This window comes from Echinops telfairi, unplaced genomic scaffold, assembly GCF_000313985.2.
Source record: "Echinops telfairi isolate 266 unplaced genomic scaffold, ASM31398v2 ScPeMD7_70;HRSCAF=299, whole genome shotgun sequence".
Classification (NCBI taxonomy): domain Eukaryota; kingdom Metazoa; phylum Chordata; class Mammalia; order Afrosoricida; family Tenrecidae; genus Echinops; species Echinops telfairi.
In genome coordinates this window covers 57,060,279-57,074,082 of record NW_022103968.1, presented here as the reverse complement: position 1 = coordinate 57,074,082, position 13,804 = coordinate 57,060,279, and positions in this window count along the sequence as shown.

Here is a 13,804-nt window from a genome sequence, read left to right as displayed (position 1 = left end):
AAAAAGAAAAAGAAAAGAAATGAAAAGCCTGTAAACAGTTGAAGGTCTGTTTGCTGACTTTTAAGACTATTTTCTGGTGGAGTCTGATGGGGTGCCAAGCCCTGGCCCCAAAGTCTATTTTGGTATTCCCTGGATACTGTGTTGCTCTGTTCTCTTTGCTTTTCTGTTGCACACTCTTAGTGCTGTGTCTCAGTGTGGTGGGGTCAGATCTGGTGCAATTCAGAAATGGGGAATATTGCAAAGAATTAGAATCCACTACACCTTATTGTTCTTAGGGGGAAACTGCAAATAGGTCACGAGGCAGTCATTAGAACAGAAAAAGAATACTACAATGATTTGAAATCACATATAATCAATTTATATGCTGGGAAAATAATCCAAGATGGTTGAGTTACTTAAAGTTTATTGTGCCAACCTGACCAATAAACACATGTGAGGTTAGTTGAAGGGCAGAGAGATAAATGGCTCAGTGAGCCTCAAGGCCACATTGCCTTGAGCAGATCAGCTCCAAAGAACTTTAAAGTGTGAAAAGAAAAGATGTCACTTTCAAGACCAAGAGGAATCTGACTCAAGCCATATTTCCGGTTGTTTCATATTTATGTGAATGAAGCGTGAAGAAGAATCACTGTTTGAACTATGATGTTGGCAAAAAAAATAGTAAATATATCATGTACTATCAGAAGAGAAAACAAATCTATCTTAGAAAACCTACAGCCAGAGGTTTCTCAGAAACAAGGATGGTGATATGTTATCAGGAGAACCAGTCCTTGGGGAAAAGCGTCATGCAGGTAAAGCAGAGTGTCAGCAAGGGAGGATGATCCCTAATGACATGGGTCTGACCAACAACAGCAACCATGGACTCCAACACCCCAGCAGGGATGAAGACGGCACACAACCAGGCGATGTTTTGGTTTGCTTTACACAGCATAGATCGGACTCAGTACCAAATTGAGGGCACCTAATAACGACAAAAAACACCACCCACTCTGCCAGAGAAAGACCAGCCTGTAAACAGTTTTACTCCTGTAAACAGTTTTAATGTCAGAAACCCATAGAGGTAGTTCTACCCGGTCCTCTAGGGCCCCCATGAGTCAGAACTGCCAAGTGAGTTTAGTTTGGGAGTAAGAACAAACACGACCATTCTTCCCCTGTAGTTCACAGGTAACCGAATTCTTGGCACTCTCCCTCTATGAAGTCTGAGTCTGACTCATACCACCTTTTATTTTTTCTTCAAAGCACTGACCATAGGTATCATGTTACATGTTCACATATTTGTGTAGTTAATCCCTTCCTATATCCCACTTCTTCTGCCTTAAAGAAGGCAGGGTCCATTTCCATTACCAGTTAAATTATTTCTATTGTCTACAACTGATAAAAGGTAGGAAATCAAAACACTTTTGATCTCCTAGTTAATAAAATACAAATTTACAAAAACATCAGGATTAAAAGTAATAGCTTTCTGTACTAAGAAGAAAGTAATTCAATTATTAATTTCATATATTGCTGGTGGGAGTTGAACTTTGTACAAACTAGTATAGTACAACCTCTGACAAAAACTCAAGATATAGCCCAGTAATTTCACTTCATATGTTGTAATTTATAGAATAAATAAATTTTTAAAAGGCACACTTAACTAATTACTGAAGGAATAAAAGAATGACAATATATAAAGGAAATATTCAGAAATACTGACAAAGAGGTGAATGTACATATGTGCATATTCATAAATGAAGAAGAAATATACTGAAATCTTATATATCATGATCCATTCATGGAAACCCTCAATATTTTCCAAATAGTTTATTGACCCAAACCAAACCCATTTCTGTCAAATCGATTCCAAATCACAGTTGCCCTATCAAACTGGATTGAACAGCCTTATAGCGGTCTCGAGGCTGTAATTTATAAAAGTAGCCCAACATATATTTCTCTCACAGAGTATCTAGAGGGTTTGAACTGCTTACCATTCAGTTAGCAGCTGAGAGTTTAATCACTGCTCCAGCTCTCTTTAGTTTAATGACAGATTTAGCAAAATAAGGAAAGAGGAAAAGTCAGGATTTGAATTTTACATGGTCAAAACAACACACACTCATACACAGAGTCCCTTCTTGGTGCCAGCAGTTAATGTCCTCCAGAACTAACTGAAAGATTGGAGATTATCATCCACCCAGAGGCACCTAAGAATAAAGGTCTGGAAATCTACTTCTGAAAATCTGCCCTTGAAACCATACAGTTCTACTGTGATATATATGACACGTAGAAATGTATATGCATCTATACACACAAATCTTAATATAACACACTGTAAGAAAATATATCAGACTATGAACAGTATAATCTGTTTCATATTTTTATAGAGTGCTCATTTCTTCTTTTAGAGACTTTATGAATTTATTTTCCATGCATATTTCCCTAAAGATGTCTTGCTGATAAAGCAAAACCAGGCAACACATATCTTTTAAGGAATCACCCAGTTTTGCTATTTTTTATTCATATTAATTTTAAGAAACTGGTCAAATAAATCAGTGAAAAGATTCATTCAAACTCAATAGGTTATTTTCTGCTATCAGAATATATTACTTTCTCAATTCTCCATGAATTCTTAAATTCAATAAAGATTCCTTTGCCAGTTTCCTAAAGATTCTTTATATTCATGTCGGCTGTGAGTTCTGCTTTATATATTTAAATTACTTAAAATCAGTGAAGCAAATGCAAGCATAACTGCTAAATGCCAAGTCATGGAAATTCAGTATTACTCCCACAGCTTCTGCTCATTTCATACCCTAAAAGAGAATGCTAATAGAAATGAGTCAAGTGTGCAAACAAACAAGCACACAGAAAAATGTAATTCCCATGCAATGGGGCATAGGATAAGTACATTTTGTTTTAGTTGTTGGAAAGTGCCCTCCAGTTGCTTCCAACTCATAAGGACTCTATGTACCAACAGAATGAAACACTACCCTGTCTGGCTCCATTCTCTCGATAGTTCTTATATTTGAGTCTATTATTTCAGCCACTGTGTCAATCCACCTTGTCAAGGGTCTCCCTTTTTTCATTGCCCCTCTACTTATGAAGCAGGGGGTCCTTTTCCAGAGACTTGTTCTCCTGATAATATGTCCACAATAAGTGAGACGATGTCTCTCAACATCTAAGGAGCTTTCTGACTGTACTTTTTTCCAGGATAAATTTGTTTGTCTTTTTGGCAGTACATGGTACTTTCGGTTTTGAATTGATTCTTCTTTTAGCTTCCACATATAATGTCCAACTTCTTGTGCATACTGAAAATACCATGCCTTGGGTCAGGCTTACCTTTGTCCCTAAAGTAATATCCTTGCTTTTCAATACTTTAAAGAAATCTTGTGCAGCAGATTTACCCAGTGCAACCCATCTTTTGATCTCTTGACTGATGCTTGCATGACAACTGACGGAGGATTGAAGCAAGATGAAATTCTTGACATTTTCAAACTTTTCTCCATTTATCATGTTATCTATTGGTCTAATTGTGAAGACTGTTGTTTTCTTTATACTGGGTTGTAATCCATACCAAAGTCTGCAATCCTTGGTCTTCATTGGCAAGCGTTTCATGTCCTCCTCACTTTCAGCAAGCAAGGTTGTGTCATCTGCATATCACAAATTGACACTACGCCTTTCTCCAATCCCGATGCTTCATTTTTCTTCAAATAATCTAACTTCTCTGATTGTTTGTTTACTCCTTAGGTTGAAAAAGTGTGGTGAAAAGGTACCATCCTGATGTACACCTTTCTTGATTTTAAATCATGCACTCTTCCATTGTCCACAGAACTACCTCTGATCCATGTACAGGTTCTGCATAAGCCCAAATTAGTGTTTGGGAATTCCCATTCTTTGCAATGCTACCCATACATGGCATGGTCTACCCAGGAGAAGCTATAGCCTCTGTTCCATGCAAACTCACCACTTTTTAGGCAATGTTTTCAAGTTCCCTATTTTTATGGTTCCCTTTTTCTTTTGAAAATGATACACAATTATTTTCAATTTAGGAAAACTTTCCTTAACTTGTGTGTTAGTCCAGGCAGACCAGAGAAACAAGTCCAGGGAGACTCAGATGTGTGAAAGAGAGAGTTTTAAATCAAAGAGTAATTGAATATTGAGAAAACATCCCAGCCCATTCCAGATCAAGTCCATAAGTCTGATATTAGCCCATATGTCTGACAGCAATCTATAAATTCCTCTTCAGACTCACAAAACACATGTAATGACTCTGAATTCAGGAAGATCACAGGCCAGTGGGTGAGAAGTCTTGTGGATCCAGTGGCATTGTAAGCATCTCAGCACTGGAGTGGTCTCTATGTGGCTCCTTCAGCTCCAGGGCTCTAGCATAGCTCCATGTGTCCTGTCAGCAAGCATGCCTTGCAGGGAGTGGGTGTGTGTCCTACCTCCAGCTAGCTATTTATCTCCTTTGCAGTGCCAAATGAGATAATCAAGCAGCCACCTGGTTGACAGGCTAAACTCCACCCCTTCACTCTTAGTACTCAAACTGACAACAGATTATGTAACTACTACAAGTTGCCTTTAGAATATGACTCTAATAGAAATAAGAATATATGAATAATATTCTAATTGGAGAGACACACTAAGCAATACTGGTGATAACTTTTAAAATTGAATATAATAAAAATATAAACCAAAATAATTTAATACTTAATAAAGAAATAAAAAACATAATTATACATTTTATCATAATGTAAAACCCATGACCAGTTATCTTTATTAGGAAGATATGCAAACTACTTAAGAGGAATAATATACCTCAAGTTTCAAAGAAGTTCCTCCAGAGTATAGAAAAAGCTATACTCTTCACTTCATTTTTTAAAATTAGGGGCTCTTACAGCTCTTATCACAGTCCATACACTTATCCATTGTGTCAAACATATCTGTACATATGTTGTCATCTTCAAAACATTTTCTTTCTACTTGAGCCCCTGGCATCAGCTCCTCATTTGCCCCCTCCTTTCCCTACTCTCCATCCCCCATGTCCCCTTGATAATTTATAAATTATTCTTTTGTATTTTTCATGTCTTACACCAACCACTTCAACAATGTGGCATTGTATGATACCCACCTCCCTGACATGATCGCTGAAGACAAAATGGGTGCATAAGCAAATGTTGTGGTGAAGAAGGCTGATGGTGCCCAGCTAACAAAATATATAGTGTCTGGGGTCTTAAAGGCTTAAAGACAAACAAGCGCCATCTAGCTGAGAAGCAACAAAGTCCACATGAAAGAACACCAGCCTGCATGATCACGAGGTGTCCATGGATCAAGTATCAGGCATCAAAGACCCAGAACAAAAAATCATATCAATGTGAATGAGGGGAAGGTGAGGATAGAGAGCCAAAGCCCATCAGTAGTTAATCGAACACCCATCTCAGAAGCAACACAAGGAAGAGAAGAGCCAGTCAGGGTGCAGTATAGCATTGAGGAAACACTCCTCACTTCATTTTATAATTCAATATGATTTTGATATTAAACATAATGACTGCAGAAGCAATGGAAATTGCAAGTGAGTAAACTAAAGGATATTTCATACAAAATTTTTCATTAAATAATAACAAATATACCCATGAATATGTAAGTAGATTTGACAGTTTATCAATGTCAATTCTTACAGAAGTCAATCAACAAGTCTCATTATGTTAATAGAATAAACAATCATTTGACTATTTCAATATGTTTGACAAGTCTTTCTTTCGTTTTAGTTTTTGTCATTATAAGAATTGAAGAAAATGATTGATTTTTATAGCACAAATCATTAAGCACTTAACTACACAACAAAAGGTTGATGGCTAAAACCCACCCAAAAGTACCATGTAATACAGATCTGGCAATCTGCTTTTCTGAGGTTACAGTCCTGAGAGACTGTCACAGCTCACTCGTCAATGCCTGCAGTCACCATGAGTCCGAATGGATTCCATGGAAACCAGGAACCACAATTTAATTTGATATAGAATACTTATAATACAAGAAAGATTAAAAGAAAAACACAAAATATAGAACAGGGAAACTGAAAGTGAAATATTCAAAATTTTCTATGTAGAATAAAGATACAGCATATAAAGAGGATACAAAACAAAATCACTGTTATTTCATATTCATCTTTCTATGCATCAAAATACTTTAAAATATACTAGAATATATTCAAATGTGATAATAACGTTTTGATGCATTTCACAAAGTTGTATCCATTTATTACTTTGAGCTATTGTACATATCTATAATGTTTAATATAGTAGACTTTATAGGAGCTGGAACCACTGACATATTTAGTCGGAAATTGCCCAGATGTAGAACAATGCTATATAAGATTCCATTCATAGGTAATATTTACAACAAGCAAAAGTAAGGAGTGTGAAAACATATTAGTGTTTACTTAGGCCTCAGAGAGAGAAGTGTGAGCGAAAAGGCAGTGATAATGTGTGGGTATAGAGAATTTCTAAGGAGCGCTAAGAATGGTCAGTAATTATTGTGGCAGTGCAGTGTAAGTGTGTGAATATATTAAAGCTGAGTAAGTAGGTAAAATGTATTATTTATGAATTATGTTGAATTAGGTTATTAATTTTCATTTTCAGTATTAAACAAAGCATCTCAAGTTGGGGGTCTCTTAGGAGTTTCCCAAGTCCTAATTTCCAATACTCCAAATCTCCTACATTGCACTCATGGGGTGTCCTCATCCCTGTCCTTTACCTCCCTCACAATTCTTCCCTCACCTCAAACATTGAAGTAACTCATGCAACACTGGATTGGCTCAGAGAAGTCATTCAATATTGGTGGCATAGCATCGCTGTGAGTATGGTTTGGGGGTTTTCTGTTCATTTTGTATTGTTGATAACTTTAATTTTTGATGTCCAAATGACTCCCTGTAGCTTTGCTGTATGAATGGATGGCACAGGAGATACTAATGCCTGTTCCCCATACACTCCAGATAGAAACTCATCGTGAAGCTGAAAAGTGACCTAAAGCTTTGAGTGTATCAGCCATTGGGACAGTTTGCTCTGAATTGGTTCTGGAATGATTCCTCAAAAGTTAGAATTAGAAGTTTTATTATCATTGTCACTGGCATTGACATTATTATCTACAATGTTGTTGACTCAAAATAAAAATTCTGCTTTTGTGCGTCTACTTAAAAGGCAAGCCCACCTGAAAGATTGATGATGGAGATATTCATACAGTGTCAATGGAGCAAGAGGAAGGCTAGGAACTCAACCTGAGAGAGCCATTGTTTTCGCCAGAGGACTTCACCCAGTGAAGAAGCATGGGAGGTGTTTGTGGACTTGTCTTCTTGAGCTGCTCTCTGAGATCTGCTCTTCAGCGCCTTGACCTCACCTTGACTTGTAGTTGCCTTACTTGCTCTAAGATTAAAAGCAAGTTTCCGAGTGTCTTCTGATATCCACTTTGACCTTTTGTTTCTTTCTTGATTCTTTAATGACCTTTCGCTACTTCCATGCATGATGTTCTTAATGTCCTCCCACCGCTCATCAGGGTTTTTGTCATTAGTGTTCAATGCTTCAAATCTGTTCTTGAGATGTTCTCCCAATTCAAGCGGGATATCTTGAAGGTTGTAGTCTGGCAAACATGGACTTATTTGAATTTTCTTCAGCCTCAACTTGAACTTACAAACAACCAATTGATGATCTGTTCTACAGTTGGCCTCTGGCCTGGTTTTAACTGCGGATATTGAGCTTCTCATCTTCTGTTCCCCCAGATGTAGCTAATTTGATTTCTGTATATTTGATCTGGATAAGTCCAAGTGTATTGACACTATTTGTGTTGTTGAAAACTGTTTTTTGCCATGAATAAAAGGTTGGTCTTGCAAAATTTTGTCATGTGATCTCTAGCTTTGTTTCCAACTATAGTTCCTACCTCATTGTTTCCATATTGTTCATTTCAATACCTAATCTTGATTGCATATTTGCTCAATTTCACACTGAAGAAATTTGTAGAATTTTCCAATTTCTATATCACTACCTTTCAGTAGTTGGGGCACAAATTTGAATAGTCGTTGTATTAACTGAATTTCCTTGTATGGAATAGATATTATCCTATCACAGGCAGCATTGTACTTCAAGATAGATCTTCAAATGCCCTTTTATTGGACAACGATTTTCCCACATTTCCTCTTGAATCTGTCATTTATGGAATAGCAAACCATATTATGTTCTGCATCTAACTGGCCAATGCCAGCGGTTTCAGTTCACTAATGTCTAGGACATTGATCTTATGTGTTCCATTCCACTTTTGATGAATTCCATTTTTTCTAAAATCATTCATAGCACACTCCATGTTCCAATTATTAACAAATATTTAAACTGCTTCTTCTAATTTTGAGTTGTGCCCATCAGTAATTTAAGGTCCCAAAGACCTATATTCTCAAAGGCTTCACTCCATTCACTGAATACAGCTAACTAGACCCTATAGGACAGGGTAGAATTGCCTCTGTAGGTTTCTGAGACTGCCACTGTAGGTTTTCGGTAATTCTATACCAGAGTAAAAAGCCTCATCTTACTCCTTCAGAGCAGCAAATGGGTGAATGTTGGTTTTGAGGTTAGCTGTCCAGCATATGGCCCCCAGGACTCCAGAAAAAAAAACCCTAATTATGAATATTGTCTGTGAGTTCAGTGTGGCTATTACAATGAATTATGGAAAGCACCTGACGAGAGCAATGTGAGTAGGACAGTTGGTGTCAGAACTGGTAAAGGAGCTTGGATGGAAGAGGCACATCTGATTTCTGGCAAAAGGGAATTGGTATTAGGCTGCCTTATTCGTCTTTTGGCATGTGGAGCCAGACATGGCCTTCATGCAAATTTCACAGTGGCGTCCAAAAGCCATAGATAATTTCAAAATTTTTGCAAAGTTCCTACTGAAGTCTCAACCTGTGGCATTGAGGGAGATTCTCCTCAAGAATCACATATAAATGCTGTGTGAAATCTCACCTCTGCTCAGAGGTAATTATCTCAGGAAAATAATACTCTTTATTCAACTGCTGTGTTCCATGTCTGTGCCAAGATTTCTTATTTCGGATTTGAAGCCAAAATCTTTCATTCTTGTGCCTAAGAAGAATGTTGAAGGGGTTGGCACTGGTGACAATTCAGCATCCTTTACTGAGATATTAAATAAGATTAAATTGCACGGTATTTAATTGACAGTCCCACATTCAAAGTCTATTTAATAAATGATACTTATTATTAGGAGGTGAAGCTCCAATGTATTATATTCTCCCAAAGTAATGTAATATATACTGCTAGTCAGGGTACACTAGAGAAACAAATCCTCAGACACTCATATATGTGTAACAAAGAACTTTATATCAAGAAGTAATTATGCATCAATAAAACATTCTAGCTGATGGTGCCCAGCTATCAAAGATATAGCATCTGGGGTCTTAAAGGCCTGAAGATGAACAGGTAGCCATCTACTGAGAAACAACAAAACGCACATGGAAAAAGCACACCAGCCTGTGAGATCACAAGGTCTCAAAGGGATCAGGGATCAAACAATATCATAGCATTGTGAATGAGGGGGCGTGCAGAGTGGGGACCCAGGGCCCATCTGTGGGAATTTGGACATCCCTCTTGCAGAATGGCCATGGGGAGGGGACGAGCCAGTCAGGGTACAGTGTAGCAATGCTGAAACATGCAATTTTCATCTAGTTCTTGAATGCTTCCTCCCCGCCACTATCATGATCCCAATTCTACCTTACAAATCTGGCTGGACCGGAGGATGTACACTGGTATAGATAGAAACTGGAAACGCAGGGACCCCAGGACAGCTGAATCCCTCAGTACCAGTGGTGAGAGTAGTGATACTGGGAAGGTGAGGGAGAAAGGGGGAACTGATTATAAGGATCTATGTATAACCTCCTCCCTGGGGGATGGACAGTGGAGAAGTGGGTGAATGGAGACGTCAGACAGTGTAAGATATGACAAAATAATAATCATTTATAAATTATCAAGGATTCATGGCAGATGGGGGAGTGCAGACAGAGGGGAAAAATGAAGAGCTGATACCAAGAGCTCAAGTAGAAAGCAAATGTTTTGAGAATGATGAGGGAAACAAATGTACAAATGTGCTTGACACAGTGGGTGCATGTATGGATTGTGATAAGAGTTGTATGAGCCCCTAATAAAATTATTTTAAAAAAATAATAGTGAGGATGTAAGTGAACAGAGTGATGAGTGAGGGGAGAAAAAAGAAAAAAATTGTATATAACAAATCCTATTTAGATATACAAGCTTAAGTTATCTGAGTGCTATTCATATATAAATGTGTAATTAACCATAAGCTAAGAAGATAAACTGGAATTAAAAGTAAAAAATAATTAAAAATCCCAGCCCAGTTCAGATCAAGTCCATAAGTTTGGTATTAGCCCATAAGTCCAACGGTAGTCCGTTAATTCCTCTTCAGACTCATGCAGCACATGCAAAGATGCTGAAAGCTGGAAGATCACAGGCCAATGGGTGGAAAGTCCTGCGGGTCAAGTGGCGGTGGAATATCCAGGGCTCTGGCTGCCATCAGCATGGCTCCATTTTGCTTGTCAGTCGGTATATGAAGCAGAGATAGAGTGTGTCCTGCCTCCAAGGGGGAAGAGAGGCATCAGAAGGCATCAAGCTGTGATCTGATTGGCAGACTAGATTCCATCTCTTCATTCTAATTTATCAAGTTGACATGAAATTGTGTAACCAAGCACATATACTTATTAATTATATACAGGAAAGTCTTCCAGAATAATTCTAACATTTACTAATATGCCTGTACCAGTTATGTGTGCCACTTTTTTCTTATACTAAATTGGTCATTTAAAACCTCACAAAATTTATTACAATTAGAGAGTGTTTTCTTAAATTAAAGAAAACAAAACAAAAATCCCACAAGCTTATTTGCTCAACATAATGTAATCACTATTTCTAATACATAGCAAAAAACATCATTTAAGTATATTGAACTGTAGTTGCTAGCTCCTTACTAATGGTTACATTTATAATGTCTAAGAAAAGTTTAAGAGGCCACTTTAAATTTACAGTTAGCTAATTCTCTCAATATTCTTTAACAGCCCATTTATTCTACTGTATCATGAGAGTTCCATTAATACCAATGTTAAATTATTTCAGTAAAATGTTTAAAGCACTTTAAAATAAAGGCTGAGTTAGACTCTTTTAGAGAGACTGCAGCTGGCTTTGAAAGACCAGAATAGAACTTAGAGTGGCATGCTTCACACAGTTCAGATACCTTTAGTCCCCCTCTATAATTACCAATTTAATAGTAGCCTGCACTCCAAAAGCTATCCAGAACTGCATAATCAACTAACAGATAATTAATTAAACTCTAATTACATAGTAAATTGTTAAAACTTGTACCACAACAAACTATCATTTTACTTGCCTTTTAAATAAATTAAAAATAGTAGCCACTACGTATTTAGAGAATGTTATGTCAGATATAATTTTTATGTATTAACTAATTTGATACTCAGAGAAGCTTAAGAGTTGTGTATGAATATGATCACATCCTATATATTGAAGAGGAAACTGAAGCAACAAGAACAAACTGGAAACTTACCCACATGTACAAAGAAATCAAGTAATAGCACTGAGAAATGAACAGAGTTGATCTGATTCCTGTAATGATAATTCTACACACAGTGCTTCTATTACAGAGGGTATCAGAGGGTCTCAGTCTCATTATTCAAGTGACTAGAGTAAGGTTATATTTCCAGACTATGAGACAATAATCTTGTGATGATTAAATAACTGTTAAAAGTATTTTTTTCTCAGTATCCTAAAAAAAACTCTTCATGTCTGAAGTACTTTTATTCTCCTTCGTTGATGCTGCTGTGAGGTCTCTGCGTTGGCTCTGAGTCATGTTGACACATGTGAAATAAAGTGAAATAGCCCCTGCACGAGCCTCACAATGATAGCGTTGGCCCATTGGTACAGCGGCAGTATTAATCTGCTTCATTGATCTTCTACTCTATTAAGTATAATCCCCTCATACTAGTCTCTCCTGATAACATGAATAATGTGAGACAAGTCACTCCACCCTTGCTTCTTAGAAATATTTGAATGTACTTTTTTCAAAATAGATTCATTTGTTCTTCTGGCAATTCATACTATAGTTGATATTTATTTTTGCTAATATCACAAAATACATCAAATTCTCTTCAGTTTTCAGTTTTCATTGCTCACCTTTTGAATGCATAGAGGGTGTTTTAAAATACTGTGACTTGAATCAAGTACATCTCTCATTAAAGTGGCATCTTTCCCCTTTACCATGTTCAGGTGGTTGTCTGCTAGTTTTGCCCAATACAATGCATCATTTGATTTCTGCTGCTACCGTGCCCTTGGATTAAATTTAATACAACTTAATTTAAAATATTGCAGTTGGTAATGGAAAAAATAGTGAGGATATAATGGGTAAAAAAAGTTGTGAGAGAATACCAAATACTGTTATTTTATGTCTCATGAGAGTTTATTTCCAAATATTATCTGACCAAAACAAAACAAGCTCATTGCTATCTAGTCAATGCTGACTCATAGTGACCCCCTGTGGGTTTCCAAGACTGTATCTGTTCATGGGTATAAAGTCCAGTCTTTCTCTTGAGAGTTGCTGACCATGTGGATTGCAGCCCAAGGTATAACCATGACACCATCAGAACTTAACAAAATATCTCTAGAAGAATCTTAAAAAATGCAAATTGTAGATTTTATCATAAGATCTGGCGTAGTCCTGTGAGCAGCCATGGCACAATGAAAGCATAGGGCATTGTTAGGTAGTCTAGTTTAGGGACTGGGGCATTCATTACGTATGCTCAGAGGTATGAGCTACCGGCCCATGAAAGAGTGATTCTGCGCATGCTCAGAGGTTCAGGTTTCTGGCCAGGAAGGGGAAGTACACCTGGGTGGGTGCTGCATCTGGATGGGCCCACCTCGGCCAGGTAAATTCAATTCAGTCAATGGGTTCTACCAGGGTCGTCCACCACATCTCCCTGCGGGATAATTGAAAAGGCAGGAGCCCAGAGCCGACCATGTGACTTTCGGACCAGCTTCTAGGGAGACTGCACTGGGTGAGGGGCCCTTCGGGTGCCTGTGTAAACCTGAAACTTCTAACTCTCATGAAACTCACTGGGATCACAAACCAGGCTTCGGCGTGAATTCTTTCTCACGCAGAGCCAAGGACTGAGGTATATCTATCTAGATCTAACAGCATCAGTAAAAGTTACTTGTCCTCAGGGAACTTTAAAAATAGCAAACTCTGAGCTACTTCAATCCAAATATTAATTGGATTTAGATTCTTACAGAATCAGACAAAAATTATTTATAGAATATTTGGAAAAAAATAATGTGAGGATTTGGGGAAAATTAGTTGAGGTATTTTATCCATTTACATGAACAAAATATGATGATGGTGCTTTTTGAAGATTCAAAATTCCTTAATTAAAAAGAAACAACAGTCTTAAAAGATTAGCTGTAGATAAATCTGCCAAATGGAATATACTACCCAACATTTAATTTCTACATACAATTCATTATATGACAATAAATAAAGGAAGTTAATTTGAATTACCAAGCTCTTTCTTAACTCACAGAACACAAAGCCTAAATATTTTCTTAAGTTCACTCTTATTATGGCAATGTATATATAAAACATGAGATGTACTGAAATGAGATTTTTTTAAAGTTTACTAAAATAATTACATTTTCTTTCTGTTTAGATTTAAAATCATGGCATTATAGAACTACAAAAAACTTTCAGAGAACAAACTATTGAATTA